The following is a 27,407-nucleotide window of genomic DNA, read 5'->3' on the forward strand; positions in this document are numbered from 1 at the left end:
TCTGTGTGTGTGTGTGTGTGTGTGTGTGTGTTATTCACTTGTTTTAGATGCTTCAGAAAAGGTAAGGCCCTTATTTTACATCTATTGCTGATTTCTCTTTGCCCCTTTAAATCGTGCATTTGTGTGGCCCGCTGGCGCTGGCGTTAGATTGGGAGAAATTCGGATCTGCAGCTAGCTCCCTTCTCTCTTCCCTGCAGGCTGGCGCACCTACTCACTCGCGCTGCATATCCTCTTTTGTCCACTAGAGGTCACTGGCCCCTCGCGGCTCGCCTCTCGACCCGCTGCCTCCAGCTCCTGGAGCTCAAATTAGCTTCCCGTTAATTAACACCCGAGTCCATCAAGGCGGGTTCCTCTGTACAGTACTCGCAGCAGAGCTTATATAGACAACTTACACACCCAGCCAAAGCAAACCTCCCCAAATCCAACACTTCCAGCATGTCCAAACTGGGAAACAGGCGGCAGAGTAACACGGGGCAAGGTATAGTGCTTTAACTTTTATTGGGTGGGGCTTGCAAAACTGCTGTGAAGAAAGCTTTCTTTGAGAACGCAGGTTCTGTGGGGCTGGTTTACTTCTTAGCTCTCCCAGGCTGGGCAGAGTGCTTTCTGGCCCCGCCAGCATCCTGGTCCTTAAAGAGAATTTCACCAGCCCGTGTCGCTATACAAGAAGGTCGCTGGTCTACACTGTTCTAGGCGCACACGAATGTACTGGCAGATTATTTATTAAAGGGCGTAGAGTACAGTGACATTCCCAGAGGTCATTGAAATTGCTAGAAGAAAAGGGTATACGCGACAGTGTTTCTCGTGTCCTTTGATACAGAACAGCAAAGAAGCGGGTAATGATGAGGGATGCACACCACGAATCGACCCTGTGTACATGAGATGGCCTGACGTGTCCTGGGAAGTTCTCTGACTCTTGCTGCATGCGCATTTTTACTTTTTGAGATCCTCAGAATATCTGGAATCTAGCTTTAATTTTATATTATTTTCAACCAAGGTCCCCAAAAGATTTCCTCCTATGAACTGGGTATACTGAGCCTTGGCTTCAGGCCTCAACGAAATTCTTAAGAACTGTGCAAAATGAAGCCTGAGTGTATTCCAACATAACTGTCCAACTTGGTCGTAAACCGTAAATCGCCGTAATAAGCTCCTTTGACGCGGTGTTCTGTGGTGGATCACTGCAAGTATTCTTAATTTCCTTCGGGGGAAAATATTGGAAAATTTTATTCTGATCTAAAGATTTGCCTCACTTGAGATCTTTTGCGCTGAAAGTTAGTAGGCACGGGGAGGCGGACTGTGAACTTCCTAGTAGCTTAGGAACTGGACTTTCGTTATCTGGTCCCCTGAAGACCTGGGCATTCGACCTCCTTTCCCACAAACTTTTCAGGCACGGGCGGAAAAACGATGCGTATTTGTGGTCGGAATAAAGGCTTCTCTTGGACTAATAATGGCAGATACTTAATGAAGCATTGTCCGCCTTCAGGGGAAAGGGGGACCCCAGTCGGACCTCTAACTACATGTATGCGCTAGGCCATGAGCACCAACAAAGTGCACATCGATAGTATGGAAGCGGGGTGGGGTAGGGGGTAAAAGAACGCAGATTAGGGTATGCGGGAGAAGTGCCCCCCCCCCGCAGCAAATAAAAAATCCACTTTTCTTGAGGTGGGAGGGGGAGATCGGGAAGTTCGCAGAAACTAGAACACCGAAGGACTTCGGACACCGCCCGAGTGAATTCCGAGGGTTTGAAACATCATTTTGTATTTCATAACCCTAAACTGAGGTATGGGAGGATCCTTGAAACATCCCCTCAGGAGCCAGCCCAACCTAAGTCATAAAAGAGAATACATACCCCAAACTTGGTCTGCCACGACTTGCTTTTGGCAACCTTGTGGCCAAGACAGAGTCCCAGCACAGGCGTTGCAACCCGACCCCGCTCCAGTCCTGGCACAGGTGTCAGCCAGAGCTGGAATTATGTAATGGATTTGGTGACCTGGGCTCCTACCAAAGGGAATTAGGGAGGGCGAGGCTTTATTTTTTCTTTTCCCTTTGACTACATCTGGTGTCAGGTGTCCCGGATTTGTGGCAGCAGGTGTGATTTGAAGGAAAAGAACAAGTGAAATGGCGGCCAAGCTCAAAGTGCCCTGGGAAGCTGCCAGAGAGCCTGTCATCTCCTCCTTGGCGGCTCACCTGAGGACCTTCCTTGCAGGTGCCCTGGATTCCAAGCAGGATAGGCAAATGTGGGGGTGGGGCTGCCCTCCTTGTCATAAGCTGTGGGAGTTCTATCCTGATGCATTTGTTTGCTTACTGATCCCCTCGCCTCATGAACATGAATGTGAGTATAGAGATACAAAATTAAATTATATATACATATGCATATGTGTGATATATACATACATGTGTGTATATATATGATATACACACATATATATGTGTGTATATATATATAATCTATCTATCTATATCATGCAAAGTGTCAGGGAGCCCCCTTTTTTAAGAGTAATGATAACTTTGATAATTTGTGCAGAGGCTAGTCTCTAAATTTAAATGCAAGAGCCCACCCAGTCAGAACCTGTTCCAAGGGATGAAGCCACAGGAGCAATTCCTGAGTGGAATTCATTTCACCAGTTTTGGTAGCTGTAGAAGAGGACTTCAAGCAGGGTTAGCCATGTTTCTTTAGGCAGGAAAGTAAGAGACTTGAGGACTAATGACCCCACTCAACAATGTCCTTGCTGACATCACTTTCTTGGCATTCTGAAATTTGCCACCCACAGATATTTGAAACCTTAGATAACCAAAGGAATTATGTGAGCCTTAAAAAGTCACATGCTGAATTTGGGGAGTGGCCTTCATTTTTTATGATAAAACAGAATAGCTTTAAACTGGTGAATATGAAGTCTAAATTGAACTTCCCCATTGATTTCTGAAAGGAACAATCATTCAAGGTAACCAAAAGGGCAGGTTAAAAAATGGGCACTATGAGACTTGTAGCAGAAGCTCCACATGGTGACCATCGGACACACAGGGCACAGAGTTAGGTATGTAGTGGTAGTTCGCTAATGGGCTGTGCATCCTGGCTCCTTAATTCAGATTGGCGAATTTAGACAAAAGCTTGCAGGTTAGCAAGGCTTGGGTCCATCATACAAACGAAGTTCCATCTTTGTAGATACTGTTCTCTCACTGGCTGCTGCTGGAAACCTGGCAATGTCTCTCTCTATTGATATTTATATGACCCTAGAATGCCATTGAGCTGTGTTAATCATTGTGAGGACTATCAGCAGTGACTACCTGTAAATAATTTTTTTTTTACAAGTCTCTGAAAGATAAGCAGGAAAAATGTTTCTTGTGGTGGTAAAGGTTCAACTGGAGCCATTAATATGTCCTAATCAGCGCTGCTTGATAGTGAAGGTTCTGGCCCTCCTGGCTGTTGCAAAAGCCTTTGTTTGTTTGTCTGCTTGTTTGTTTTAATCAGGATGGACCAGTGAAGACAATCAGACAGCACCCCCACAGACACCACTATTTTCGGGGCAGGTATAACTCTCTACATGAATCTCAATTTTAGGTCTCTCAGGCCAGCTGAATACTGGTAGCAACAGTGGAGAAGAGTCTAACATAAACCTTTCTCCTCAGTGAGAGGATTTGGAGAGAGAAACCTTTTTCCTCTTCCTTCTCTTCCTCCCAGAACCAGGTCACATTTCCAAGTCTCTCCTGGAAGCCACACTCCCAGTGCCAGCTGCACACTGCCAGACATACCTTGGGGCTTTCCTGACTTCCTCACAGAAAGTTCCACAGCTTGCCAACAGGCAGCCTGTGTGTCTCTAGGATGTCAGCAGCTATCTGGTGTCTACTTTAAGATGTCTAGCCCGTTTTGTGAGTGTGTATGAGCAAATCTGACAAGGTATACAAGTTAAAAGGAAAAACTGAAGTGCAATCTATGAAGTTGTCTATCTCAGGTATTAAGAGAAGTTTTTGCAAAGAGAAGTTTTGTGGAGACCTTCTTAAACCCAGCCACAGCTATCTTTGGACTTTCTCTATGTCTTAAACATCTGTAATCTAAACCTATGATTGTCACACCCTTCTGCCTCCTCTGGCAATGTCTCATAATTTCAAACAAAGGCAGCCAAACATCTACAATTAGTATTCAACAGGCAAAGGTGGTTAATTATTGTTCGCCTGTTAAATGATGACATATCATAAAGGCTCTATCTCTGGCCTGTCGTTGCACTACAGTCTGAATGCTGTCCTTCTACAAACACTCACTTCACAATGTTTGGGAGATGCTATGGGATGGTGAACTTTTATCCTTGCATGCCGGATCCATATCAATGCAGCTTTGTAAGTCTGGGAGGGCACCGCTGTAGCCAGGATGTTTGTTCTAGGCAGCGTGATGCCGACGACGCACAGGCTGGGTTCTGGCTCTGTGCTCTTAGTTTGTTTTCTTGTTTGTGCTCTCCTAAACAACCTTGAAAATCCCAGACAGGGTGGTGAAATATGACCTTCACTTTATATAGTTCATAGCCAGCTCGTTCTGCTCAAGGAAAATATATTTATTTGCCTTCAACTAACTTAATTTAAAAAAAAAAAACCAACTTCGTTTTCCATTTTACTTTAAGCCCACGGTAGGCATAAATCAGCAACATCTTCTAACTGTTATCCTGAAATAAAATTTGGAGGTAAATGAGTCCTTATACCAGGTGCTAAACAAAATAATGCCTGGGAAATTCTTCCTGCCCTATGATACGTGCATAAAGTCCAGCAATCGTAGCCTCTCAACTAAGTATACACACCCATAGTGCTGCGATCCATTTGGTAGTCTCACTGTAATGGCAGAAAGGAGATGGTTACCGCGACACCATTGCTATTATTGAAATTAAACAGCTTTGGAAGATATAATTGCTAATAAAAGGCTTCTTCTCCACGCCCCTCAAGGGTTTCCTCCCCCCTCTGACATTTTATGACGCGCCATTCAGATGAATGTAAGTAGAATTATGTGGAACCTAGCGGCCTACTGTACAAGGTCGCATCTAGAGATCAGCAAGGAAATGAAGATGGGGGGGGGCTCACTGTGTTTAGGTATGATTGTCTGAGAAAAAACGCACTCGAGTGTTTAGATATCGATGTTTTAAAACTTTTTCTCTTTATGAATTTTTCAAACCGACCGCGTGCACCCTCCGTGACTCCCCCGTGTCTGTGCATTAAAGGCGTCCATGAAATCATTGTATGGGGCTGGTTTAATGCGGTTAACAGAGAACTAAAGGGTTGTCTGTGTCGGAAAGCACGGTCCCATTTCTAATCCCATCACGTACTGAAGCGGTTTTGTGTGAATCTGTGGCTTCCACCTTTATCCACCCTGGATGTTCCTACTCAGGAAAACCTTTCCAACCGCTCCCAACTTCGGACGGTTGGCAAAATATCTTGTTTTCTGCCCTACTGATTGCTTTTCATTTTCAGCTTATTTTCATCTTACTTAACAATAATAAATGATCCTTGCAGTGTAAAACCTCAGTTTAAATGATCCGTCGTGCTCCAGCCTCGTTTTTTTTTTTTAAACTTCGAAATGTAATGTCAAATACGTTTAACTTGCTCCTGTCTTCAAGATGCAGGAGACCAAAACTACTTTTGTGCCAGATTTTACCTTCTTTCTTGCTCAGAACGTGCACTGCGCGCTTATATACACACATGCGTTCACGCGTGAGCACAAACACAAACGTACACACCAATACACACACATATAGAGAGGGGGAGGGGGGAGAGAGAGAGAGAGAGAGAGAGAGAGAGAGAGAGAGAAAGGAAGGAAGGAAGGAAGGAAGGAAGGAAGGAAGGAAGAAAGAAAGAAAGAAAGAAAGAAAGAAAGAAAGAAAGAAAGAAAGAAAGAAAGAAAGAAAGAAAGAAAGAAAGAAGAGGAAAGGGCATAGAAGAGGCAGAGATGCCCAGAGGCAAGCGGAGAGTCGGGGCTCCGCTTAACCCGGGCATTGGGAAAGCGGGGCTGGAGGTGGAACAGGACTCAACCGACCGCAGCCGCTCAGGCCACGGCGTTAAGCCGCCAGTGAGGGTGAGGATGCCCTGCGGGCTTCCGCACTTTTCTGAAACCAAACAGGATGGCTAGGCTCCCCGGCTGAAGTAAAAGTTCCGGAGGGTTTGAAGGCCGTGGAGAGTCACCTCGCCCGAGCAAGGAGGCTGCCTGGGGAAGCGGCCTCGTGGGCTGGCTGAACTGGGTGGAAGCCCTCGCAGGGGGTCCTGCGGTGCTAGCTTTTGTACCGCCCCGCCTAGGCCAGTCCGGAGCTGACGCACCAGCTCCCCAGAGACGCTGGGGGCGTCGCACTGCAGCTGGGTGGGGAGCAATTTATTCCTGGCGGTCACATCCCACCCCATCTTCTGTTACTCCACCCTACCCCTCCCATCCCTCCACCTCTTCCTCCTCCTCTTCTACCAACGCCCGCACTATCTTCTGGTTCTTCTCCTCTTCAACCTCCATTCTCCCCCTCTCCCTTCTTTTCCTCTCTCTTTCACCCTCCCCCACTCTTTCGTGTCTCTTTCCTCCTCTGAATAACCAAGCTGTTTTGCTTCCGAAAGTAGAGAGAGAGGGAGAGAGAGAGAGAGAGAGAGAGAGAGAGAGAGAGAGAGAGGAGAGAGAGGCCTTGCTGTGAATGGAAGACAGGAGGGACTCTGGTACATCTGGGAGTGGAAACTTGATGCTTCTGGGCTGTGATTTGCCAAGGTCTCGCCAAAGGTGAGTACTCTGGGGGCCCGAAGAGCTCTCACTTGGAAGGGTCCAGACCCCGCCCAAATCTGAGAGTCTGGTGGTAATCAAACAGCGGTTAAAACTGGGATGGAGTGAAGGTCGGGGAAGGGCTACAGCGTAAGGGTTCCAGAATAAATGGGTGCCAGTGCGCCTTGTAGCTAGCTTGTGGCTCAGGCTCCCGCCTAGGGCTGCTTCCCAACCTGCTAAGGTCATCCGAGACGGCTGTGACTTCTAGAGCCCTCTCCCTATGCGGACCTGCACCTCCGCTCCTTACATACCCTCGTTCAAGTGACGCTTTGGTATCAGGAAGTGAGAAAGTATTCTTCTCTCAGACCTTTAAAAGGGAAAGTTTGGCAAGGTGGGCGCTCTTTGGTTCTACTATCCCCTCGATTCTAACCTAGGATCCCTAGATTGTACAGGATATTGTTATTTTCCTTTTATAAAGAATGACTTTAACGAAAATTCGTATGTAGTCAAAAAGATTATTGGATCACCATGACTGATCAGCTGCTGCTGACCTACCAATAAGCGTTATTTAAATATACACGCACATTCGTGCGTGCCCCCTACACGCAAACACACTCGGGGGGGGGGGGGACGTCTATATGTAATGAGTAAGACAGCTCGAAGTTACCAAGAATTAAGAGGGAATCAAAAAGGCTTTTAAGTGTTATGTATGCATCTTCCATTTGTGTGCAGATTGGGGTGGGGGGGTGCCTGTCTGTTGCGTGTGTTGTCAGCTGGTTCTAGTTTCTAAGCACTGAGTGTTGCCAAAGGCTGGAGCCAGCACCCACCATTCACCTTGGCACCCTAGCGGCAGAACAGGACTCATTTGTTTGGTGCCAAGAGGTGAGGACCTGGAAGAGACTGGGGTGTAGTTAGGTCGGGGGGGGCCCCCTGCCATCCATTACACCTGCGGCAGATGGCTCAAGTGGTAGAATGGTTTTGTTTGCCAGAATCAAGAAGGGAGGAGGAGAAAATTCAGCCTCGCCCTACTGAAAAGAAGTACAGTAAAGAGCCAGAGAGATGAAAGAAGCCATCAAAACCAAGGATGCTGAGTCCTGGGCAGTTAATGACCTTGATACCTGGTTCCAATAGATAACAAGGCAGAATTTTATGAATGTATTTTTTGATCAAATGTTTTACACACACACAACACAACACACACACACACACCTCCGCGTAGATGCACACAGGTGTTCTGGGAGAACCTCTCCATGGGAGCTGACTTAGGAAGCTCTTCCTCAGAGCTTCATTCCCTCAGACTGCCAACTCATACACATAAAGGCTCCCTCCCTAGACAACCAACTATGGATTTAAGCAGACTTCAAATGTACCAGTCTCCTTCTCACAGAGTAATGTTTTCTGATCAATACTGCCACCCTTGCATCCGTTTCTTCATGTTACTCAACAAGCAGGGAATGGAATAACTGTGCCTTCTCTGGAGACAGTAGACCATGGGCATGTGACAAAGAGCCCAGTCCCAATCTAGTAGTTCAGTCTGTTTTCATTTCTTTAATTCTGTACTAAAGAGAGAGTTATATCAAGGGAGACCAAAACACACCAGGATTCTGTCTCCACCCTTCACACTAATCACAATGACCACTCACATCTATGTTTTTATAGCAAACATTTTCATGTTTTTTTATGACATGAATTATTATGCTGACCTAATTTTCTGTTCTAAATCAAGCAACTTTCCTTTACCCAGGGTATAATATGCTGACTTGTTGGCACTGGTTTGCATGCAAACACCAAAAAATTCCACCATTTTAAAGCACACGTTCCACTTTTCTGTATTTTTCACATCAGGGCTCAAAAATGTTTAAAGTTATACCAAAGACAGTGAAACCAGAATCCATTCTAGCTATGATTTGGGGGTGACAAATAAGATACATTCTAAAGTCCCACACAGAGAAGGGAAAAGGAACACTGCCGCTTTCCAAGGTGCTTGCAAGACCTAAAAACCCCTGTGAACTGGGTTTGGTTGCCTGGTGTATGTCTGCCCAGTATAGTCTAATTGTTCTGCAGTCTTTTCCCTCTCCTTCTCTCTCCTATGAAGGCTTCATTTTTCAAGAAGAAACCTTAATACTCAGCAAGATATAAGGCTCATTGAGAAGGAATAGAGCTCTGTTTTATTCAGTATTAGCAATGTGAGTTTACTCACACACCACACACCACACAGATTGCTAAGTGTCTATCTCAAGGTTTGAGTGCATATGTTACAGAACATACTCCTATCCACTTTCAAGAAAATTAGAACAAAAACTGCATTTATAAAAATGAGCTGAGACTTCATGAACAGTTGGGAGATTTTTTTTAAAAAAATAAATAAAAAGAACATAGAAAACTATATTTTAATCATCTGTTTTTAGGGAAACTAAGAGCTTCCTGTTTTATTTAAAGAAAAATGTAATTAGCAAACCTTTGCAATTATTCAAAATGGAGACAATAATTTGGCTATACCAAGGCTTCTTACCCACATGGGTGAGATATTTTAGACCGTTGTTCCACTCACTATTCTACAGCTAAGGGTATTCGATAGGAAATCCTGACCTTAGATTAACAGGTGCATTCATTGTTTTAAAAACTGGGATTTGTTAATAAGTGACATTTTAAATTGAAACCTCAAAGGCTTCAAATGCTCCAGTGTTCTACGAGGAAGGCATCTGCCCTAGCATTTGAACAGGTTAGTTATCTGAACCACAGTAAGGTTTCAGAGGCCCCTGCCTGCTCAGAACCTGGCCCATGAAAAGGAAACATAGAGAGTGGGAGGGGCTGCTGGGTCCCCTCCCTCCTCCACTCAGTGCCCGGCCCACCTGCACCACATCTACTCAGAAAATGACCATTTGGTGTATGGGGGAAAAAAAAAAACTCATAAGACAAAGTCTAGAATACACACATTGCACTCAGATATGTTATATAAAGTGCATATTCTTTAACATATCTACATTGTTATAGATGCTTTGTGGTGTGTGTTTGTGTGTGTGTGTTAAAAACATCACCCTCTCTCTAAGTTTGTCCTAACATGAGGAATTAAAGAAAAGAAAAGCTGTCAATTTCTGGATGAAGTCAGTACAATAAAGGTGCAAATGGCATCCCAAAGGACTTAAACAAATGACAGGCCTATGGTGCCGGACATTTGTAAAGATGCAGTCTTCGTTTGGCGCTGAAATAGGTACGGTGATGAAGAGGACTGTAATATAGACTCAAGTAAATTAGGATTTCGCTTTGGCTGTGGTCAACAGTATTTGCAGGTCCCCAGGGTTCCAGAAGAAAGGATCTTCGAATAGAGGTTGTGTGTATTGCCTGTGTTATCAGGTCCCTTCTGCGGCTCCCCTAGGACCATCTTGAAACTATAGCTTTTTCTTTCTTTGTTCAGTAATGGCTATAGAAGTCCAGAGTGTCTTGAACATAAAGATCTTGAAGCCACCCAAGTCCAGAGAATGCAGGTTCTCCCAGGCCAGGGCCGCCCCGACGACCCAAGCGAGGTGCTCAAGGGCCAGTAGGTGTCGCTGTTTCCCTGCTGGCAGGACCCTGGAGCCCGACGTTGGCCCCTAGCACCACTCAGTTTTCTGGCCCGGGTGATTTCCTAGACGTCTTTGAGCTCTGGGGATATGGCAATTCCCTTATTTTGTTTCTAGAACCCCTGACCTAAGTCCTCCTGGCTGCGACCACAGCAACATTGGTGGGCCTATGGAGAGAGAAAGGAGAGAGGAATATTGGTGGGGCCCAAAGGCCGCCCTGCTGGAATAAGCGGGGAGCCCGCTTCACCCGCTCCTTCCTTTCTCTCCCCAAGCCTAGGGTGGCGTCGGGGCTATCTGGAGCACCCCGGAAAAAAAAACCCTAAATTAAGGAATTCACACACGGCTGTACTTCGACTTTGAAATTAAAATAAACAAAAGGTTCAAAATCTAGCTTCGCGGGAACCGCTCACAAAAAGAGTTTTAATATCCTTATCTCAAAAGACAAGGAAAGAGGGAGGAAGAGAACGAGGGAGGGAAGGGGGAGAGAGGGAGGGAGGGAGAAAGAGAGAGGGAAGGAGGAAGAAAGAGAGAGGGAAGGAGGAAGGAGAGAGAGAGAGAGAGAGAGAGAGAGAGAGAGAGAGAGAGAGAGAGAGAGAGAGAGAGAGAGAGAGAACGTGCTAGGCCTGGACTTTGAGTTACCTACGGTCTTACCTACAGGGCTGTATGCAGAATGTCGGGTGATTGCGTTGTCCTCCCTTTGCTCTGAGAAAAGCTTGAACTACACTAGACGTCCCGCTGTCCACCCCAAACCGTTATTTACTAAGTATTAATCTTCACTAGATAGGGTTACCTCATCTTTGGAATCTGTACTGAAATTCTGGATATTGAAAATTCTGTTCCTTTCTCTGGCGTCCTGCGGCCCCCTGTCTTTGGCTCAGTATGCGGCGTAAGCGATTATTAATCAGAGGCGTTCTTTTTGTGTCTGGGGGGGGGGGGCATTTGGCTTGAAGATTCCATGACACGCACTTACATTGGTTGCATCCTGTAGATGTCTGGGGATTTTATTGATATCAGGATTTCTTTGCATAGGGAATTCACTTCTCTGTTAAAAGGTGGCAAGGGAAGAGGGCAGGAGCCACCCTAAATTCACGGTCTTGAGCAATCGCAAGAGGTAGTGTGGAAATAGAAGTAGTTGTCCATTTAACTTGACTCTAAGATAATGCCTTCAATCAAGAGGTTGCTATGTGATTTAAAAAGAAAAGAAGAAGAAGACATACTGCTGTGGTTTTGTGTAAAACTAAAACATTTGTAGAGAGGAAAACCCTAACAAATATAAAACTAGCAGACAGGAAAAAAAAATTCCACTTAGTCCCAAGTATGTTTGAATAATTTTGTTCTGGTGTCAAGACTGAGGCCTTACCATTTCAGGACCCGCAGCGCAAGAGGCTGCGTAGTCACTGAGAGCCTGAAATTTAGCAAGAGTTCGTAAATATTTTCATTAAATGCCCTTTGCATTTGCCCTTTCATAAAATCGGCTCCTTTCTTTAAAGTCTTATGCCTTTTACACAATTCTAAAAAAATCATTTCTTATCGAAGCAGCAGATTCATCTCTGGGGTTGGGGGTAGGACGGACACGTTTCTAATTGGAGGTTGTGAAGTTCAATGAGATGGTATTTTTAGCTTGAGATGCTCAGATTCATATATTTTTATATTGTACCAATCTCATCCGATTTCCGTTTCACTCAACTCTTTCATTTTCTGCTTTCTTGCTTCTGTCTTCCTTCCTTCCTCTATAGCGCCTCTCCCACTTTCCCTCGCTTCTTCTGTTTCTCGCTGTTTTCTCTCTCCCGCTCCTTTCTTGTATAATTTATTGTCTGTTTTTATCAGTGAAGTTAATACGAAAATAGCAAGGGGGAGGCCCAGCACCTTAATCTGGCCCTCTTCCCTGCGCGCATTAGGGACTTTAGGGAGGTGTCCGTAGCTACCAGGTTATAGACCAGCGCGGTGGCCCTATGTGCAGAGAACGCTGCTGGTGGAGGAATTGGGGTCCGCCTAGGGTTGCGGGGCTTATTCAAATACCGCCCGCTGCTGCTGTGATTCGCAGGGACTCGGCCTCCATATGGTAATGCGGGGCGGGGGATGGGGGTGGGTGGAGGGAGGCACAGAGCGGAGGGGAGGGGAGGATGGGGTTGAAGGCGGGAGGGAGGGGGGCTCTGACACCGCGCGCTCTGCTGCTGTGCTGGGACAGAGCACCCGGACCCGCGGCAGCGGCGGCAGCGGCGCTCCCCACCCTCCACCGCAGCACTCATCGAGCCAGGAAACCACCAAGCCACGGGCCCTCGGGGTAAGCCACAGTGTGCACACCACAGCGATGGTGACTCCAATGAGGGAGATTAGAAACAGAAAAGATTACAGAGAGATCAGAGATAAGAGGTGTACCTCTCTCTGTCCCTTGTCACACAGCGCGCGTGCACATGCATTTGTACAAACATGCATGCTCATACAGCAATACGTTCCACATTCTTTGCTACTTCCATCTAAATACATGCACCGACACTCTATGCCCTGCAGCGTGGCCAGTGTGTTTGTCCTGATCCTGCATAAAAGGGGACAGGTACGTGCCAGAACACAGGCAAGAATAAACAGCCACGCACAATTGAATTGCAGCCAAACTCAGACATTCAGCCTGCTGAATTAATCCATTCGGCCAGGTTTCCCCCACCCCAACCGGAATTCTGTAACCAGTTGAGGAATTCTGCAATTATTCACAAAATGTGCTGAAATTTCACCTCAAGAAACGTAATCTTGCTATATATGGCAAGGTAAGGGTGAACCTGAAGGGTGGATGTGTTTCCATTTTTTAATGTTTTACGCATAGCCATCTGACCACTTTTTATTGGGTGACATATCATATGAGCACTTTCGTGTAGGCTTGGAAAAACTATAGCCAGAGGTAAGGCTGGAAAATGCCATAAGAATTAAGGGTGCTGAAAATGGATGCTAGAGAGTCCAAAAGGAGAGATGGCATACAGCTGTAGGTTGAGATGGGAGGAAATATATGTGAATATTTATACACAAAAGCCGTTGGGGAGGGCTGAGTCTTGCCTCGAGTATCTGTGCAGGTAAGTCATTCATAAGAAAACTAATTACCTGTGCATGGACTCAGACTTGTTTCATCGAAAGAGCTGCATGTGTGCACATTTTCTGTTCTTTGTGGTTATGCAATTATGGATTGTCTTTTTTACAAGATAGCTTTAGGGAATGTTAATATGTAATTTAAATATACATATATTCAATAGTCCTTGTGCTGAATATTGCCAAGAAGGAAAAACTATATCCTATAAACACGATTACTATTGCTTGAAATCCAGCTCAAGGCCTGTATATTTTAAGGCACATAGCCTGCTTTAATATAGTTAGCTGTTTTGTCTGTGTGGTTTCACTTCAAAGTCTGGAATTAAGGATGCTTTGCAGTCAAGATAATGTGCTTCCATCTATATAGAGACAAAATAAAACTCAGTACATTTTGAGTGCTGCAGACATGATACAACATACAGCATGGTTGAAAAATGTCCTCCTTGCAGATGGCTCTCCATTGCTGTCTCTACACATTTTTAAATAGATTTTTGTTTTGCAAGAAACGTTAGAAAGCAATAGCTAGTGAATACCGCATTCCCTCGGTTAATGAGCACAATTCTTTAGTAATCGTTGGAATCCCTTCACTCACACATACTTTCTCAAATAAATTGGCTCCAACCTGTGTTTATACTTATATGAAGTTAATCAGACAATCAAACTTTGAGCCTCAAAACAGTAGGCATTATAGTCAATGGAGGGGTATGTAAAGAAAGACAAAAAGGAATGTGTTTCTTTTATGGTCAAACTAGGATGTTCCCCCAGTTGGCGTTGGATACATAACACAAATGCATATTTGTAATCTTAAGTAAATAGAAGGTAGGCAACTGTGTGGATAATCTAGCTAGAAATAGCAAACATTAGCCAAAAAAAAAAAAAAGACAGAAAATAAAAAGTCAGAACGGACAACAGAGACAGATAGACATAATAAAACAGGAAGAAAAAAGGGAGGGGGAGGGGAATCAACAAAACTGTAGAACCAGAAAATTTCAAGGAATTTTTAAAAATGCAAATATATTTACATATGCATCAGTATTAAAAATAATACACGCTGCACCCAAGGGGAGTTGGAGCAGGAGGAGCAGGAAAGGTGATGGTATTGGTGGTGGTGGTGGTGGTGGAGGAGGAGGAGGAGGAGGAGGAGGAGGAGGAGGAGGAGGAGGAAAGAATGGAGGCGCCGCGGAGCCCTGATTATGCATGGGCTGGAGCTGCCTCTTCTAACCTGTTCTCGGAGCAGGGCAGCCCGCGGTCCTCAGCCGCCCACAGAACAGGAGCCGAAACAACCGTTTCCGAAGGCTACAGCGTTTATTTTTCTCTTTTGGGGAATTTTGGCGGTTGTTTCAGGGGCTAGCCAACTGGCCCCTTTAATTAAAAGCTTCAATAAAAGGCGATCGCTCCAGGAATGCACCGGCTTCTCTTCGTGCAGGATTTGCATATTTTTTTAATGCCCTAATTTCCTTGATGTATGTAAATGTAGCCGGACGTAGAGGGAGACAGGGAGCTGACGTCAATGGACGTGACCTCGCAGCTAAACCTTGAACGTGAAGCCGGGATGGGGGAAAACACGGAGCGGCAGCCGGTGGAGCCCGAAAGCATGTGTGGCTGTATTTTCGGTGGCCGAGCCCCAGCCGGAGCTGCCAAGGGCTCCCCTAGCAGCCCCAGGGGAGGACAAGCCGCTGCCCCGTGGCAGTTGCCAGCCTTCCCACCACATTCGCAGACTCTGGTTCTGCTCCTTCAGCCCCACTAAATACAGGTTCTTTTTTTCTCTCCCGGGGAGGGTTGGGGAGAAAGAAAGAAAATAGAAAAGAAAAGAAACAAACACACACCTAAAACAACAAACCGAAAACAACAGATAACAAAATCAACGAATCCCAAGCGTTTCAGAACAACGCTTGGGTCGCTTGTCCAGTAAAAAGATTGACAATAGGACATTATTCTTTTTTTTTTTTTTTTCTTGTCTCCACAAGAAGAGGAGAGGGAGCAAACAGACACCAGCAAAGCATTCCTGTAACACGATGTGCTACACAAGTTCCCAGTAGCGACAGGTAAATTGCCCAACCAAATGGCGAGGGCTTCTCTTTTTGGTACCTGTTTACCTATGAACAAATTATGTGTATCAGCTTCATTAACAGCAGTGCCAGGGGCGCAAAATTTTACTGTAGTGGGAGTGACGTGTGTGTGTGTGTGTGTGTGTGTGTGTGTGTGTGTGTGTGTGTGTGTGTGTGTTATGTGTGTGTGTGTGTTGGAGGGTGCTTAGATTGGTCAGCACAGAGGGAGGCGACTTGAGACTGCGGCCAGTCTTTACGTGGCCAAGTCTGGGGACTTCTCCAGCCGAGACAGCCGGGCTGAGGCTCGAGCTTCCCTCTTTGAAGAGATAAACCTGAAAAGGCTTCCCTTGAATGGCTAGGCCCTTCCGATCGCATTGTCCGAGGAAGGGGGCTTGAGGTGGGAGCCATCCCCTTGGCTGCGGCTTGCCTTAGGGGCCTGGTGTTTTCTTCTAAGGGCTCAGCCGCCTGGGCGTGCGGGGAGCGGCGCTGGGAGACTCGGCGGGGAGGCCTCCGGGCTCCGGACTCCCTGCTCCCCGCGTGCCCGCTCTCCTGTGCCCGCGCACCGGGCGGGGGCCGCTGGCACCTCCCAGAGCCGAGCCGCCCCCGCCTGCCCTTGCCACTGGCTCCCAGCCGCGAGGGTTTGGTCCTCGGGCGCCTCGGCCTTAGAAGGACGAAACCGCCCGCCGCCTAGGAAGGGGCGCTGGAGGCCGCGGTGCCCGCGTCCCTAGGCGGCCGCGGCTGCTCCCACCTCGCAGTCGCAGCTTTGTTTTCCTGACCTGCAGGCGGCGACGGGGCCGGACGCCTAGGAGGGGAGTGTGTGCGGGTGCCCGCGCGCGCGCGCGCCGTGCGTGTGCGCGGAGGCCGGGGGCGCGCGCGGCGGGCGGGGACCCTCCGGCCAAGGACAGGCTGGGCTGGCTGTCCTCCGGCTGCACTTGGCGGGAAAGCCGGGGCTCGGCGGCGGGGCCGCGCGCCCGCCGCTCTCAGGACGGCCTCCCTTCTCCTCCCTGGGCCTCATTTACATACTGGGGGTCGTCGAATATTTTACAGAGCGCCACCCCCTCCTCGGCCTGGGTCGCACACGCGCGCAGGCTACAACTACAGCCCCGGGCTCCTCCAGCTCCGGGCGCGCAAACAGGCCCGAGGGAACAGCCAGCCCTCCTCGGGACAGATTCCTGCACCGCCGCCCCCTCCCCCTCCGCGCCCGCACCCCTGACAGCCTCCTGCTGGTGTTGCAGGATACCCACCTTCTCTCAAAGCCCCCACCTTCCTCTACACACTTCGGCCCCTCCTCCCACATCTTAGCCTTTTTGGCACACACACACACACACACACACACACACACACACACACGAGATTTTTCTTCCTGCTCAACCTTTATCATGCGTGTCTTGAACCTTTTGAATAAAACTGGAGTTTAGAGAAGAAAAATCCTTAAAATGTATTCCTTGTCTTTAGCGAAACACATTAACAATCAGAAGGGGGAGGGGACTTGAACCAAAGGACCTTTCTTTAAAAAAAAAAAGTCTGCAAGTCAAAAGGTCATTCTCTAAGTTTGTAAATAATATTGCAAAGAGAAGCCTTAAAGAAAGGAAAGAAGGGAGGAAGGAAGGACGGGAGGAAGGAAGGAAGGAAGGAAGGAAGGCAGGCAGGCAGGTAGGCAGGCAGGCAGGCAAGCCCACAAGTTAATAAAATGGAGCACTGGACAAACAAGGCAGGGAATTCTTATTTTAAAAAATATTTTTAAGAAACCTAGAGCAGAAAAGCTGGTGTAAGAGGGGGGAAAAAAGGTAGAAAAGGCAAAAATAAGTTTCCAAAGAAATGTGTTCTTTGCATCCTACAATTGAAAAAAATGTAGCCATTGCCCTTCTTCAGACGAGCCATTTCTAATTTGTTCCGTCTGTCAGGAGGGGACTATGAGAGGTTTGGGTGCAAATTCATTATCTCTGGCAAGGCAGAGCGTAGTGTGGGGACTGAAAAAGACCGTGGCCATGGATGAACAATAGGGCTTCAGTTCATCACTAACAAAAGCAGTGGGGAAATTGGTTGAGTTTCAGAGCACGTCCTCCTCGGCAGAGGGGGCTGGACTAGACCTTGGACAGCCCCCCCAAAAACTTGCCGAGCCTCACACACCACTTCACTCTGCACTCCGAGGCTCAGGGAGCAAGTGTTTGGAGTGGGGGGGAAAGTTGGCTTTTTTTCCCCCTCCTTGGTCTTTAGCGCCCTTTTCTCTCCCTCAGAAGAGAAGAGCGACATAAACTATTTTAGACGCAATCAAGGAAGAATCGCCCATCATGTGGAATTGAGCGGCAGTTTTAAATGTACTAAGAGAAGACTGGTCTCGAAAAAAAAAAAAAAAAACATTTTTTTCCCCTTCTTTTTTTGGAGACGCCTAAAGGAGCCTGTTTGTGTGCTGTGTGGCCACGTTCTGCTGTGACTGGATCTTGTCTTCTGCCTGGCTCCTCGATTTCCGTCCGGCTGGATTTGGGGACAACACTGCCTGGCGCAGACAGATCAAGTGAGTATCTTGGCGGCATGAAGGCTGCATGCTTCCCCGGTTACGCCAGGCCCGCAGCTCCCGTGGTTTGTCCGGCACCCACACAAGGGCCTGGCGAGGGCCGCTCCGAGGGCCAGTCCGGGGCTTTGCTTCAGCTAATTGATTGTATGTCTCCAATACCAAACCTGTTGAACTCGTGAGTTGTCCGAGCCAGGACTGTTAATTATCCTTTGGGCAGACCCCTAATTTTAGAAAGGTGCCAGGAAAATTCGCACAGGGAAAAGAAAAAGGACGTAAATTAATAGTATTGGTGGAGAGACTTTCTTCTCTTAGATGCCGTGCTAAGTGAAATTGGGTTTTGCGTTTTTGAATTCTGTATTCTCATTTTGAATGTGCTGTTTTTGAATAGCCCCCAAAGTTTCAGTTACCTGGCACTGAAGTCACGGTGGAAAACTTACGTAAAATAGCTCGTTGCATCTGGTAGATTCTCCTCCCCCCACACCCTTTTTTCTTCCACTTTTTGGGTTTTGGAGGTGAGAGACTGCTTTATAGGGTTACTCCAAGTTTAGCTTTAACCGAGATGCGACCTTCGTGGTTAGTTATTGGGACTTGGAGCTATTCCATTTCAGATGCCTCTGGAATCGGAGCGAAGCGAGTTCTCTTGCTTAAGAGCCAACCAACTGAAGGCAAGATCTCTTTCGGTGGTTAGGAACTATCTGCAGAAAATCCTGAGCAAAGAGTACCTAGCCCCCCCCCCCCCGCCCCCATTAGGATCTGCCGCTTTTTTCTCTTGCAAATGTGCAGGCGGTGTTTGAATAGAATACTGTCTGGAGGGGTCAGGGCAATTCAGTGGAATTGATCAGAAGTTAGACCCCAGGCCCTGTCATGTCACGGCCACGGCCGTGGGGTGGGGGTGGGGGTTAAAGCTGTGGCTGTCTTGGGTCCACAACTATGGAGTCAGATCGTTTTCTCTCTCTCCTGGCGCCCACACCTGCCCACCACCCTTCATCTCCACCTTGGCACCAGTAACGAGGGCGCTGTTAGGAACACGCCACAGTAGTCAGCATAATTGAACCGGTGAATACTTTCATTTTGCAAAACAACAGCTCCACTCCTCCAGTCCAAAATAATAGTAAGCATCAGAAAATCATTTTTAAAACACGCAACCTATTTTCGGGAGTATGTAAGATGTCCTAATATTGTATCGTGGGGTGTGGGGGAAGGGCTTAAAAATCCACCACTTTACAGCAATCAGGTTTTACATTATTCATTGATTTACTGAAGGAAAGAGCCAATCAGGAGCCATAGATATGAATGCACATTTCACTGTGCTGGAGCCTTACAGTAAACTATTTGCATCTTTCTCATGGATTAGACATTTATCCTGGGATTCCCATTGTTTGAAAGGCCAAGAAATTCAGTCTCTTAAACATTTAGAAAACAAGACTTTGTTCCAGACTTAAAATCCTTGCATGGTGGGGCTCTCTCTTCTCTTTTGTATGGGAGGTTACAAGGTTCAAATCCCTAATGTTTCTTAAGTCTCTCTTCTTTCCAAGCTAAAAATAAAAGGAGAAAGAAAAATTAATTTCCCAAACCCCTCTAGATCCTGCATATTTTGCATTCCCATTATCATGCATGTCTCCATTTAAATGCAAATTAGCATATTTAACCCTGTAGGTGCTAAGGCCCAAGATAGACAGTACTGGTGTTTTATATAATCTATTGGCATTAAAAAAAAAAAAACACAGTAATAGTGACCCTTTAAATTAAGTCATATTCCTATATAATGATATATATATATACATATATATATATACTGTGATCATTTGTTTTATTGTCTGTTTTTCAGATGACACTTCAAAGAAGCATAAAATGAACAGACTATTCAAACAAAGGTAATTTACATTTTTTTATTTGATAAAACCTGACTGATGTACAAAACGAAAATAGAATATTGTTTACTGGAAAACAGGTCTACAATCTCTCACACATCTTCTCTTGCAACAGATAGAATTCCAGAAACATCTAAGTTCCTCTGTGTACAGTTATTTCTCCTGTAGGAGCCTTTGTATGGATGTAATACACACATATATGTATATGCATAGAGCATGACATAAATAAAACCTGCAATAGCCTATAAGAAAGAAGCTCCTATTTAGAGGAAAGGGTAAGATACTTTTATTATAATGAAAGCCAGTTCACTTCATCACTTGGACCATGGACACTAATGTAAATAAAATGGCTTAAAAAATAAGACAATAGTAGTATTGACTGTAGACTACAATTTGCACATTTGTAATTCTTATAAATGAAATATTTAAAATGATTTGGTGTTGGGCCAGTTCCTTATGCATTCTGCATTCATGTGTATAGGATTCAAAGACGTTCCAAATATTGATCATAAACCAAGTGTATATGAATTAATTAAATAGCATATTTCTGGCCCAAATATGAGGAAAACCATAACTTTTTACTGTAAATCAGGAGAGATTGTTTTATCCCCAAATAAACTAGGATGTTTCAAGTCATGTTTCAGCAATTTGGAGACCTACAAACTATCTGCAAGCAAGCACAACAACCATACTCTAATCTACTAGATAGTAGTGAGAATTTAGTGCTTGAATTCAGGCTGCTTGAATTCAGTATATCCTTCTCTATGCTGATTTTCAAGTAGATATTCTGTAGCTCAGCTAGATAATCTTTTAAAAGCAAAAAAAAAATTAAGTTTAAAGTGTAGTTGCTAAGAGCTGCTCTTCACAGGTGACATCGCTAGGAGTCTTTGAAGATATGTAATTGTAACGTATTGTGGGGTATATATAATACATACAATAAACCATTTTATAAACCTTGGCAATCTTATAAATAAGGGGGCACTCGATGTTAAATCTTAGTATATTTAATTTCTTCTGTGTGCCTGTGAGGTTGATAGAGAGTTAAAATATTTAATTGACTACATTGCTAATGAACAGACTACCCATAATCCTGATCTTGGCTCATTTCACTCATTGGAGTTCCCATGATGAATACCAAGCGTGGAGACCGGCCTTGTAGTAAGTTGGCATGACTAGTGTTGCCCTAAGAATGTGGTATTTATTACAGCATCTTATTCAGATTCTAGTGGGAGAAGCGTTCAGATATGCAGTGTGTTAACTCATTGTAGATATTGTTTCTAAAAACACATTTTATTGTTAGGTATGGGAATAGAGTCATAATAACTTTCAAATTCAGAAAATATGTGAATAAATAACACCCTCCCAACACATAGATATATATATGTAGCTAGCACACCTAGATACATGTGAAGAAAAGAGATTCTATAAGACCATTTTTGATTTCTTGGGCTTTGGCTTACACAGTTGACTATATCTGATCACGTGCTTATTTTATGTAATACAAGCCAAATCATTAATTACTCTGCTGCTAGTTCTTGGAAAGCAAGGCCACGGTGCTCTTTAATCTTCCAAGCTGCAAAGCTCATTAGGATTTTTACATGATGTCAGAAGTGGCATGCGCTTCACTGAGTTGTTTATGCTGTGACCATATGGTTTAGGAATGAACAAAAACTCTATGAACATGCCTTTAGGATTGGATTGTAGTGTCCGTGTGTATTTTATTTCTGACTTCTCGTTCATAATTTGAAGAGAAATATAGACGAACTCTTTCCACATCTTAGTCTTTTCTCAATAGCCAGTTACAGAATGCTTACCATAAAAGTAAACAAATTAATATAAGGACAAATTGGCATCTCTGTTACTAAGCTGTAAGCCATATCTTAATTGGTGTGATATGTTTAAACTCTTCATTGGAGATGTTTCCTATCATTAAAACACAAACCAAACAAACAAACAAAAAAAACTTGTCAGTCTCTTCTTTACAGAGTTTAGATTTTAGGGCTCTGTATGTGATTAAATAACCAGGTTCTTATTTATGTGTTAAATGAATAAATTAGTGAATTACTGAGAAAAATTTTATTCCAAAAAAATTAATAAATCCAAAAGTATTTTAGCCACTGGGGAAAATAGACACATTATGGAATTGAGAGCATTGTGAGGCACAGGTGATGTGTGCAATGTACATTTAGAATTACTAATTCTCCTTTAGCATGTAACTTAAAGAAAAGCAACATTACTAAAAAATAATTAGTAATTTGAACAATAATCCATAATGTTTACCCACAGAGAACATGCTTCTTATGTAGATTACCATGAATATTTTGTTGAGAGGGATTTGAATGTTAGATATTAGATGTGCTAGACAGATTATCTATTATAAAGGATGAGAAAGAAAAGGATTCTTTGAAGTGATTTTAAAGTCACACTTTAAAAACTCCTAAGACAATGAATGAAGCTAATTAATTAATGAAATGACCTTCTGCTTCTCGATAGAAGGATATGAGTGGGTGGGGCCAGGGAGGTGTGGTAGCTTCCCTCCCTCCCCATCCAGGTGTTGGATCTACATGTTCAGGAGACAAGACTTTTATTTTAATTTTATAAGCAAGTCTAGTGCATTATTGTCCAGTGTGAAATTTATGTTAAAACAGTAGACAAAGGCTCAGCATTTTTGCTACAGCAGAGTTGTGTACAACATTGAAACTATTGCTGCAATGTTTACCTGTGCAGCATGCTAACCCCCACACACACTCTATATGCAAAGCATTTTTAAAAAAGAAGCCCCACTGTTTAGATCGTGCAGTTCGAACTTACAGAACAAATATGCTGCCCTATCGCCACGGTACACAGATAGAAAACATGACTGAGCTGTAAAGCCATTAAAAACATAACACCAAAGCAAATTGTCATTGTAACCATCGACTCACTGCGTAAAAACAGAGCTGATTCCCAGCCCCAGAAAGCGAGGCCCTGCTTTAAGCAATAGTAAAGTGCCTTCCATCTGCCTGCCTATGCAATCTGCCAGAAGAGAAATGCAGGCAAAGAAGTTCCCCAGACCTGAAATGCTTTTATCTATCCTTAGAGAGAGATTTTCTCCATTCTTTGGATATTAGAGCGATCTACACTAGCGCCAAGGAGGTAAAAGGCCGCGGGTTGCTTTTCAAGGAGCAGTCCGTAGTGCTAGTGGATGAAATGTTGATTGAGAATATAGGGACTGCTGCAAAGCTGCTGCTGCCGTCGCCGCCACCGCTGCCGCCGTCGCCGCCGCCGTCGCCTGTGCTACTCCTGGCAGCAGGCGTGGGGCAGTTGGGTGACCACTGATGCATATCAATAACCATGTACTTGAGATTTCTCATGACATCATCATTACCTTGGTCTCCCGCAGTCTCAAACCTTTGACCTTGCCGGGCTGGTCCACAATTTGGCGGTGAAAGCCCCTCCAATGATGGCCCTTTTCTCCTTCTTTCAGACCGGGGCAGCAGTACGCCAGCAAGAGGGCATGCTCTGCCCGCCTAGAAGTCCTAAGAAATCGAGGATCTCCCTTAAAACATTCACATACAAGATATGTGCAATCAAGCTGCCTGCACTTGGTAAAAAAGATCATGATGCCTAACCCAATGATCCGGAGCAGATCTTTGAATCAGCTGTCACTTCTATAGAATGGGATTTCCCCCTTCTTCCTCTTTAACCAGCGTTGGAAACTGCCGATGGCTTTATACATCTCAGTAGAGGAAGGCTAAAGAATCTTCCGTGAGAATGAAGCAATTTACAATGCAAATAGAGGCCTGTGAAGAGAAGGACACTGCTGCTCACCCCCAACAGCTTGCTGCACCTTAGTCTCTGGTCTTAATTTCTGATACTCATAGATGAATTGTTGGCTAACGATACTGGAGATTACTTGCTGGAAGGGGAAAAGTTTGGAATAAACTCTGAATGCAACAGATCTCATTTGGATGTTCTAGCCGCACACACTAAGACAGAAACCAGGTCATGTTTACATGAAAGGAGAAGCTTAAACGCGGCAAGTACCCCGGAGGACTACGCTTCCCTAAAGCCAAAGAGGATCGAGATCTGGAGTTCAGCCAGAGGAAGGCAGCCTTGTGAGGGAAGCGAGTTGTTATCTTTGGTTATCTAGCTGTATGAGTGTATTGGTCTTCATAAAGCTAGATAACCGAAAGTAAAAACTCCTTCAAGGTCACCGAGGAACGTTCCGGAAAGAAAGACTGCAACCAAGAGACAGTAAAAACCAGAAAGGTCAGGAATGCTTATTGAATCTAACTTTTTTTATCTTATGATTGAAAGTGGGATGCAAGAAAATTAAGTGACACGCATATTGAAATCTAAAGGGGCCAGGCTTTGAGGGGCTTGTACAACTGGAGAGGAGAATTGTGTAGTGTTTTTTACGGGTGACGATGCATGTATTTTCTATATTGTTCATTTTGAAGCAAACGTTTACATATGAGGTTTTTTTTTTCTTTTTTTTTCTTAGAAAGCTGTTATAGTGATGTCTGGTACCTCGCTTAAAAATGATTTCATAATTATGTAGATTTGGGCTGTTCCTATCTGAGGCCCCTCCCCCAAGTTTGAAGCTTGTGCCTGGAAACTTTCTATGTATTTGGGTGTGTACATCAAATTCTGTGAAGTTAGACTTTCAGTAAAGCTTATACTGGAAGGTTAATAATTTATATCTACCGAAGACTTAGAGCTAGCAGGGAAAAGGGGTGGGGGCAAAGGCTGATTTTTATTCTTCTATTCAAAATACAAGGACAGATGCTTCTCTGTTCCAAGAGGGTTTCCTTGAGGAAGCTACTGAAGCAGAAAGACATGATGGAGACGAGATCGCCTCCCCTCTTGTCAAAGTGTTAAAAAAATGTTCTGTCTTACTCTGCGCCTAGCATTGGAAATGAAAGTGACATTTACGCCACAACCCACGTGTGCGCCTCCTCTCTTTTTGTTTAAGGATGATCAGGTCTATCCAGGAAACAGCTCTGGCATCCCAAACTGAAATAATTAGGACGTATATAGACCTGACAAAAATGGAAAGGGGGTGGGGAATCTGAGGGTCTGTCTTGCCTAATTGATTCCGCTAAACGGAAAGCAGGAGATGTGAACGGCAGGACGCTCCGATTCCCACGCTCGGGGGCAAGTGGTAAAGCCTGGCCGGCAGCCTATGACAGACAGCCCTGTTGGGGGGTAGGGGTATGAAAAAAACATCAAGCACACACACACCATACTCATCTCCATCGCTTAAGAAAGTAAAGGCATTTCCCACCCACAGCCATCTGCAGCCTCCCAAATGGCAACACCAACTGGTTGGTAGCTGCTATGTACTGTCTCTGTTCATTTTTAAACCTCTGTTTAATCTGGCCATGATTAAATTTGGATTTCTCCTTTGGTTGAAATTTTCACCATTTAAGGAAAACAAGTGGAAAGGGTGCCAAGAGTGCCCCAGAACTGCATGCCCTTCTCAGAGAAGTCCTCAGTATGTGGTTAGGGCCTTGTGACCACCTTTGGCTTTTGTTTTGGCTGTGTTATATTTTAAAGTCATGTCTCATAGCATTCATTATTATGACTTACTTCATCGGGTTGTTTACTTCCTTGTGTGACACACAGGAACTTGGCCTACTTATGCTAATCTACATTCTGGAAATAAAGCTATAAAGTCATCAGTCTGTAGAAAGTTGATTACAATCACAATATGTTAGAGAACTTGTTTTGTTTTAGAATTGTCCTAGCGGATGAGCTTTTTTTTTCCCTTTTCCCCCTCCTCTTCCTTTTCTTCCTCCTCTTCCCTCTTCATCTAAAAGTCACTAGTCCCAGCATAAACTTTGAGGCTTTGGAGAAACCACTGTAGTCCTTTTTTGAAGTTCCTTGCATCCTGTTACATTTTATCAGGCAAACATTTGTATAGGCATTTGCACATAAATACAAGCATTGCAATGAGAAAAAAAATTCCAAAATTGCTTCTTTTCTTTCATATGGCCTAAATTACTGACACTCCCAAATGCATAAGTTTTCTTCAGGGACAGTACATTTTTCTTTATAGCTTCAACTTCTTGTAAGATTGACACCAGAGAAACCTGTAAAGCCACTGGTAGTTTCATTTAGAAAAGCCAAGAGACTTTAATAACACAACTTCTCAGTTTGGCCGCTGTACACGTGCCAAAGTTTGACTGCTGTAGAGGCAGTCGAGAAGACCCTTGCTTATTTACCTTGGAAGCACTGTTTGTGCAAACAAGCTTTCATTGTTAAGTGCCTGTATTCCTTTCATTTGCTTCATGTCCAGGGGTGCTATTTACCTAGAACCATTGTCTACTACAATTAACATTTACATTACAAAGTGTGTGCTTTTCTTTCTCAAGGAGGTTCAATTAAGGCAATAAGATGTTTGCTGGGGAAACCTATTGTTTACTCAAAGCTCTCAATGGAGTCACATTACTGAAGTTTTTGCCTACATCTTGGGTCGTTTATGTAAATATGTTAACTATAACATCTAAGGAAAATAAACAATATTAAAATTATGTGTTTGCCATTGTCATATCCAACTTGCTTTGTATCATACTAATGTTACATAACTTATCGATCAATAAAAATACATTTCAATGTTATTTTCATTTTACTTTTTGCTGTCCCACTGCTCCTGCTGCAACATGTCCCAGATTTTCTTTTTTTCTATTACACATCAAACTTCTGACATTTTGTTTTATTTGTGTGTGTTGAAGGAGGTACCATATCTAAGCATGAGTCTAATGGTGTCCAAGATAATCTCTACAGTGACCTTATCATAAGGTGATATTTCTTTAAAATTTGAAATATTCCGAAGGCACGCACATTGAAGTCAAAAGCAGTGTAACTATCAGTTAAGTAGTTCTTTGAAAGCTAGTTTTAACATTGGCAGAAACCGGATCAAGTTTATTTAGCATACCACTGCATTGTAAACCAGTTGGAGTGAAGTTGCAGGTTGCGTGAGTATGCATGTTAACTAGTGGGAACCAAGGCAGGCTTTGTGAAAGGAGAGCAGCAGATTGCTGTGCAAGGCCAATGTTAAAAAGGCAGCTGAATTTAACACCATCTGGAAGAAAAGATCCCTTCACGACTTTCTCACACCGTCAGACAAAACTAGTGTCTCTTGTTCCTAGCCCTTGTCTATGCAACCATACAATACTGAGTCATTATACTTTTGCTGAGAGAAAATTTGAGAACACAATATGGGTAACCAGTGAATGACCAAGTTTCATTGTGCCCGTCTAAGTCGATTGAAATCTACGTCTAGGGCTATGAATGGCTGTATTGTTTTCCTCACCAGGGCTGTACTAAATGTCAGCACAGTGTAAAGAAAAACTTGAAGTCTGCAAATAACTTACCAGATCTCAATTATAATATTTTCCCACACTAGAACTAATATCATTGCAAGGGGTTACATTGCAGAAAATACAAAAAGAAATGAGAAGAAATAAGAGAACTCATTACGAAGTTATTTTATCTAGACAAACATTTTAATTTGCTGATGAGACATTCAGGACACAGGTCTAGTTGAAGAGTGGAGTTCATTACTTGGATGTTGAAGTTCTAAAACTGCTTCTTGTGTAATTAAAATAAATTAAAAACAAATATCCACTTCAGTCTGAAAGTCTGATT

At 44.3% G+C, this 27,407-nt stretch overlaps 2 long non-coding RNA genes and 2 other non-coding genes across 7 annotated transcripts; 2 read left to right on the plus strand and 2 right to left on the minus strand.

Moving 5' to 3' along the window:
- Positions 1-6,724, minus strand: Gm52046. Its single transcript, XR_003950632.1, has 2 exons — positions 1,847-6,724; positions 1-1,195 (listed from the first exon to the last, which is right to left on the minus strand). It is a non-coding gene; the product is annotated as a predicted gene, 52046 (long non-coding RNA).
- C130071C03Rik (RIKEN cDNA C130071C03 gene) lies at positions 6,450-26,377 on the plus strand. 4 transcript variants are annotated; one of them, NR_152244.1, is made up of 5 exons: positions 6,450-6,724; positions 15,306-15,383; positions 17,772-17,901; positions 19,730-19,775; positions 23,239-26,377. It is a non-coding gene; the product is annotated as an RIKEN cDNA C130071C03 gene (long non-coding RNA). The 4 variants fall into 4 exon arrangements; NR_152245.1 differs by lacking the exon at positions 15,306-15,383; NR_015561.2 differs by lacking the exons at positions 6,450-6,724; positions 23,239-26,377 and adding an exon at positions 13,175-13,325 and having other exon boundaries at positions 19,730-20,738.
- Positions 23,883-23,954, plus strand: Mir9-2 (microRNA 9-2). The gene has a single exon (NR_029545.1). It is a non-coding gene; the product is annotated as a microRNA 9-2 (primary transcript).
- Positions 23,890-23,945, minus strand: Gm51268 (predicted gene, 51268). Its single transcript, NR_162784.1, has one exon. It is a non-coding gene; the product is annotated as a predicted gene, 51268 (primary transcript).
- Positions 26,378-27,407: the final 1,030 nt, after the last annotated feature.

This window comes from Mus musculus, chromosome 13 (genome assembly GCF_000001635.26).
Source record: "Mus musculus strain C57BL/6J chromosome 13, GRCm38.p6 C57BL/6J".
Lineage (NCBI taxonomy): Eukaryota > Metazoa > Chordata > Mammalia > Rodentia > Muridae > Mus > Mus musculus.